The sequence below is a fragment of the Callithrix jacchus genome, chromosome 1 (assembly GCF_049354715.1).
Source record: "Callithrix jacchus isolate 240 chromosome 1, calJac240_pri, whole genome shotgun sequence".
NCBI lineage: Eukaryota > Metazoa > Chordata > Mammalia > Primates > Cebidae > Callithrix > Callithrix jacchus.
This window is the reverse complement of record NC_133502.1, coordinates 161992501-161998645: the sequence shown is the minus strand read 5'-3', so window position 1 is coordinate 161998645 and position 6145 is coordinate 161992501. Positions and strand designations below refer to the sequence as shown.

The 6145-nt window shown below is 45.1% G+C and overlaps 1 long non-coding RNA gene across 1 annotated transcript in view; it reads right to left on the bottom strand.

Moving 5' to 3' along the window:
- Positions 1-678: 678 nt before the first annotated feature.
- LOC108590591 (uncharacterized) overlaps positions 679-6145 on the bottom strand; it is a 13772-nt gene continuing 8305 nt past the window's right edge. Inside the window, exons 3-4 of the long non-coding RNA XR_004740320.3 lie at positions 3680-3760; positions 679-735 (exon numbers count right to left, since the gene is read on the bottom strand). This is a non-coding gene — a long non-coding RNA (uncharacterized LOC108590591). The remainder of the gene's footprint in view (positions 736-3679; positions 3761-6145) is intronic.

The following is a 6145-nucleotide window of genomic DNA, read 5'->3' as shown; positions in this document are numbered from 1 at the left end:
AATGCTCTATAATGAGCACAAGGGAGCCATTGCAGGCACTTTTAGGGAAGGTGAGACATAATTCGACACACAGGGAGTTGTGCAGGCATCAGATGCACAGAGTGAAGAAATGATGTTTCCTCATGTACCATCTTAGTACTCAGAGTTCTGAAACCTGGACAGTCTGAGCAAGGCTATCCACTACAAATTCACCTCCCTATTGAAGGCAGAAAGACTGAGGCCTGGCGAAGGAAGGGGATTGCCCATGGTGCAGGCCATGGGCCCTTGGCCATGCGGCTGGATTCCAGAGGCTATGTCTGTGAAGCATGTGTCTGACTTTGAGCAACGTCTCAGCAGCATAGGGAGTAATGATTGATGGGTCTGATGCATGCAACCCCATTATTATTGAAATTTATACACATACCAGTGATCGAAGAATCTCAGTGCATGTGCCTCATTTAATATTCACAGCTGTTGTTTTTCAACTAGGAACCCAAGAGTCAGGCCCTAGGATTGACAAAGATGAAGTCTGGGGCACTTTTCAGAAAGCCAATTCTGAACACAAAGCCCCCAGGTGGAAACTGCCCTTTGCCACTCACTTGCATGTGTCCTGGGCAAGGTGTCTATTGATTCAGAGCCATGCTCTGGGCGGATGTGCCAGGTCACTCAGATCCTCTCAAGCTGGAAGCCTCCAGTCCCCTTTGGGTATTCACTTGGCCATTCTCCTGCAGCTTACTGTCATGTGGAGTAGACAGACTAAAAAGCAAACAAATTCAAAAGCAGAATAAGAGCCAAAACAGCTTGCGAGAAGGGCCATGCCTCCAGACAAACAAGGTGCTACGACAGGCACCTGGCAGGAAGTGATTTGGTTAGGGGCTGTCACCTGACGAAAGCTCCTGAGCCCTAAGACATGTTGGCCACCAGACTAGGCTCTTATGCTCCATTAGATAGAGTTGGTCCAAAATCACAAAGGGAGAAGTGACCCACGGAACCAGGCATGGCAGGTAGGCAGGCATCAGCATCAGCCACTCTGCACACACTGGGGTCTTGTTTTCATAAACTCAGATGTTGCCTCTGCCATGTTCCAACTCCATTACTTTCTTTTTTTTTTTGCTTTCTTTCTTTCTTTTTTTTGTTGGAGACAGAATCTTTCTCTGTCTGTCACCCAGGCTGGAGTGCAGTGGCATGATCTCGGCTCACTGCAACCTCCATCTTCCAGGTTCAAGCGATCCTCCTGCCTCAGCCTCCCAAGTAGCTGGGACTACAGGTACACACCACCACACCCAGTTAATTTTTTTGTATTTTTACTAGCGACAGGGTTTCACTATGTTAGCCAGGCTGGTCTCAAGCTCCTGAGCTCAGGTGATCTGCCCACCTCAGCCTCCCAAAGTGCTGGGATTACAGGCATGAGCCACAGTGCGCAGTTCAACTCCACTACTTTCTGTCAGACCTAAAACAAGGTGCTTAGCCCTTCTATGCCTCAGTTTCCTTATCTGTACCATGATGCGTCAGTTGCCTTATCTGTACCATCCTAGACTCTCTGAGGAGGGTCCATCTAATCTATGAGGCTTGGGTGAGTTAGTACATGTGAAATGCTTAGAGTGTGTCTGGCACTGAGTCCTCACTAGTATTATTCCCCATATCCTCAGATGGGGTTCCCATTGAAGTTGGGTTTGAGAGTTTGTTATGCAAAGCTGGCTAAGAGAAAAGGTTCCAGGAGGGACCTGTCTTGGTTTGAGTTCCCCCAGAAGCTCCCCCTGAGGCAAGGATTTGCAGGCGAGTTATTTATTTTGGGAGGCGAAGAGACACCTTAAGAAGTGGGGAAGCAAGAGAGAGAATAGCATGTTCCCAAGCCCACTAGTGCCTGGAGCTTCATCTCAGTATTAGTCCATTCTCACACTGCTAAAAGAACTACCTGATACTGGGTAATTATAAAGAAAAGAGGTTTAATTCACTCAGTTCCGCAGGCTTCACAGAAAGCATCGCTAGGAAGCCTCAGGAAACGTAACGATTATGGTGGAAGGCGAAGGGGAAAGCAGACAGCTTACTTACAAGGCTGCAGGAGGGAGTGTGTGTGAGAATGAGGAAGTGCCACACTTTAAAACCATCAGCTCTCATGAGAATTCACACACTATCTGGAGAACAGCATGGGTGAAACCGCCCCCCATGATCCAATCAACTCCCACCTGGTCCCTCCCCTGACACGTGGGGATTACAATCTGAGATGAGATTTGGGTGGGGACACAGAGCCAAAACATATCAATCTCCCTAAAGAACTCTGGAGCCAGTGTGGTACACAGCTCAGATTTATCTCATGAAAGGGCGAATGAACTAGGGTATTTACCTCCAACTCTACTCAGTTATTGAGGGTTATGGTGGTGGTAAAGAGGTGTGCTCATTTTCTCAAGCCTGGCAGGCATCACGGGCCCTGGCAACCTCAGAAAGGCCTCAGGCAAGCAGCACAGGCTCCAGGAGGCAGCACACTGCAGGGGTCCAGGTGAGTAAAATGGGCTCAACAGGACTGGAAACAGCCCCAGTGAGCAGAGAAGTGAGGCAAGCAGGGCAGCAGGTCTTTAACCTCCAGGGGCTGAAGAGGATCAGGAGGAGATTGATGTCATGCCGATCCCAGGCTAGAAGGTCCTGGAAAGCTAAGGGACTAGGACTTTATTCTGTGGGTGGTGAGCAGCTGCCAGCGGTGTCTGAGGAGGGGGAGGACACATAAAAGAAACAATTACCTCCGTAAGGTGTGGACTTACCTCAACACCAAGCATGTAGCTCTGTTCCCACTAATACCACTCTACAGACTGAACCTGATTAACAGGCAGGCCAGCCAGGTTTCCTAAAGACTGAAACTCTAAGGGAAGTATATTAGTCTGTTCTCTCATTACTATAAAGAATTACCTGAGACTGGGTAATTTATCATGAAAAGAGGTTTAAAGGCTGAGCACAGTGGCTCACACCTGTAATCCCAGCACTTTGGGAGGCCAAGGTGGGTGGATCACTTGAGGCCAGGATTTTGAGGCCAGCCTCGCCAACGTTCATGTAGAAACCCATCTATACGAAAAATATAAAAATCAGCCAGGCACGGTAACGCATGCCTGTAATCCCAGCTACTCAGGAGGCCGAGGCATGAGAATCATTTAAAATTGGGAGGCAGAGGCTGCAGTGAGGTGAAGAATGACACCCCAGGGACCTTCTCAAATTACAGCTCGGTCTTTCACCACCTCCCTAGATTGGTGATGGCTAACAAAGAATCAGATATGCAAGTTTGGGGCAGAGCTGAATTCCTCAGCATGGTAGTCCAAGGGCTTCTACTAGAGCGTCTTCTCCGTCCCTCACCCCAATGCCTTCTTTGAACAAATGTCAAAGAAATATTAAAGACTGTCATTTGCAAGGACAGCCATACTGCTAGCATTCACATGGTGTATATGTGTCTCAGCCCTGTCTTAGCATCCAAAGCAGGGACAGATGGGGGAAGAGAACTACAGTCCCTTTGAGCAACTGCAGGCATTATACTTGCATGCTCACTGTGCCAGATCCTGTCTAATTCTCTCAATGACCCAGGAGGATGGAGCGTTTCCTCTCCATCATCCAGAGGTGAAAACTCAGACTACAAGAGGTTAGACATTTGTCCCAATAGCAGAGTTGAGATTATAACTGGAAGGCTCTGAATACTCCAGATTAGGGGGTTCAGACTTACCAATGGTCTGTGGTCAAATGTCAAAATGATTCCATCAGAGCTGGGAACCCTCGAAGAAGGAGGTGCTGCCATCGGATGGGTCTTGAAAGAGGGAAAGGAAATAAACCCAGAAATTAAACAACATCTGAGTATTTGTGTCACCACAATAGATAAGACACCAAATTGGGAGAAAGGAAGAAAGAGACAAACCACATTAGAAGGGAATGTAATACACATTAATCACCCACCAGTTTGCAGTAATAACCAGAATAAAATGCAGAATGCCAAAGCTGTCATTAAAAGCAATATTTTGCTGACATGAGTAAATCAGAGCTGGGAAAGAGTGACAGAAGGGGAAGCCAGTGGATGAGGGAGGAGTGGGCTTGTTGCTCTGGAAGCTGCAGGTTCCCAGGCATCCTTGCAGAGCTCCCAGAGGCAGAAAAAGGGAGCCTGTACTATATTCTGGAGGTCTGCGTATGTGCATGAGTGTGTTTGAGTGCACATGTGTGCCTGTGGATGCCTATGTGTCTGTGCATGTACATGTGTGCATGTGAAAGCATGGTGCTTATGTGCATTTATATGTCCATGTGTACATGTGCACACATGCATATATGTGCATGCATTTGTGCTTATATTTCATGAATTGTGCATTGTGCATGCATGAGTGCACATTTGCATGTCTGTGGGTGCTTATTGTGTGTATGTTAGTGAGCACATGCTCATATGCATGCATGTACGTGTGTGTATGTGTATGTTTGGGAAGCCTTGCTGTCACATTGGTTATCCCTGCCCATGCCAATGTCAGTGGCAAATCAGGTTTCAGGAGCAGTAGAGCGCTTGAAATTTGGGCCACTTACAGCACTTAGTAGGGTTAATACTTAACTAGTCAAGCCTACCAAACTTGGGTTCTTGCCCAGGTACTCACTGTCTGATTCCCCCCAGGAAGGAAGAGTTTAGGACAAGGAATTGAAAGTGGGGTTCCATTTTTCACCAGTAGAATGGGAATTTCCTTTCTCTGTCTGTCTTCCCTGCCCATGATTCTTCTGCCTCTGCATTCCCAACTCCGTTACTTCATTCCAGCCACACTGCCCTTCCTTCGGCTCCGGGAGTCACTTGCCCTCCATGGGACCTTTGCCGAGGCATTCTTCCATGATGAAGCACTTGCTTTCCAAACCTCTTCCTCTGTGCCCCCTACAATCCAATCATCACCTCTCTTTGCTCACACCATGGGTCCCTGCTCACACATCATCTGCTGGAAACCTTCCCTGATCACTCAGAGCTTTTATTTGTCAACAGCTTTACTGAGATATAATTCACATATGATACAATTCACCCACTTAAAATATACAATTCAATGATTTTCACACCACAATCTAATTTTAGAATATTTTCACTCTCCATAAAGAAGCCCCATAACCATTAACAGTCATTCCCTTTTCCTCCCTCCCCCAGCCACTCATCTATTTTCTGTCTCCACAGATTTGCCTATTCTATTCTATGGAATTATATAGGAGGTGGTCTTTTGCAATTGGCTTCTTTCATTTAGAATAACTTTTTCAAAGTTCATGCATCTTGTAGCATATATCAGTACTCCTTTTTATTGACAAATCACATTCCATTGAATCAATATACTGCATTTTATTTATCTATTCATCAGCTGGTGGCCCTTGCGGCTGTTTGCACCAAACTTTTTGGCTGTTATGAAAAAGGCTGCTATAAACATTTGTTTGCAGGTGCTACTGTGGAGATATATTTTTCTTTCTTGTGGGTTTGTACCTAGGCATGGAATTTCTGGGTCATATATTACCTGTTTAACCCTTTGAGGAACAGCCCAACTGTTTTCCAAAGTGGTTGTACCATTTTACACTCCCACCAGCAATCTATCGAGTTCCAATTTCTCTACATTCTTGGTTCTTTTACTAAAATCATCCTAACGGGTGTGAAGTAGTGATTTAGATTTGCAGTTCTCCGATGACTAATGACGTTGAGCATCTTTTCACATGCTTATTGGCCATGTGTATCTCTTTAGAGAAACATTTATTCAAATCTTTTGCAAATTTTTTATAATTGTCTTTTTGCTGTTGAGTTTCAAGAATTCTTTTTCTATTTCTGGGTACAGACCTGTACGAGACATATGATTTGAAACTATTTTCTCCTATAAGTTGTCTTTTCATTTTCTTGGCAGTGGTCTTTGAAGCTCCAAATTTTTAATTGGATACAGTTCAATTTATCTATTTTTTCTTTTGTCATTTGTGCTTTTGGTGTCATATTTAAGACATCATTACCTAACTCAAATTCACAAAAATGTATTTCTATTGTTTCTTCTAAAAGTTTTATAGCTGTAGCCCTTATATTAGGTCTATGATCCATTTTGAGCCATTTAACAACTATTTATTGGGCGGTTACTGTGCTGGTCATCAGTTTAGGAGTGGGTATATATACTTCAATACACCAGTAGGCAAAATGAACAACCTTGAAGAGCTAACA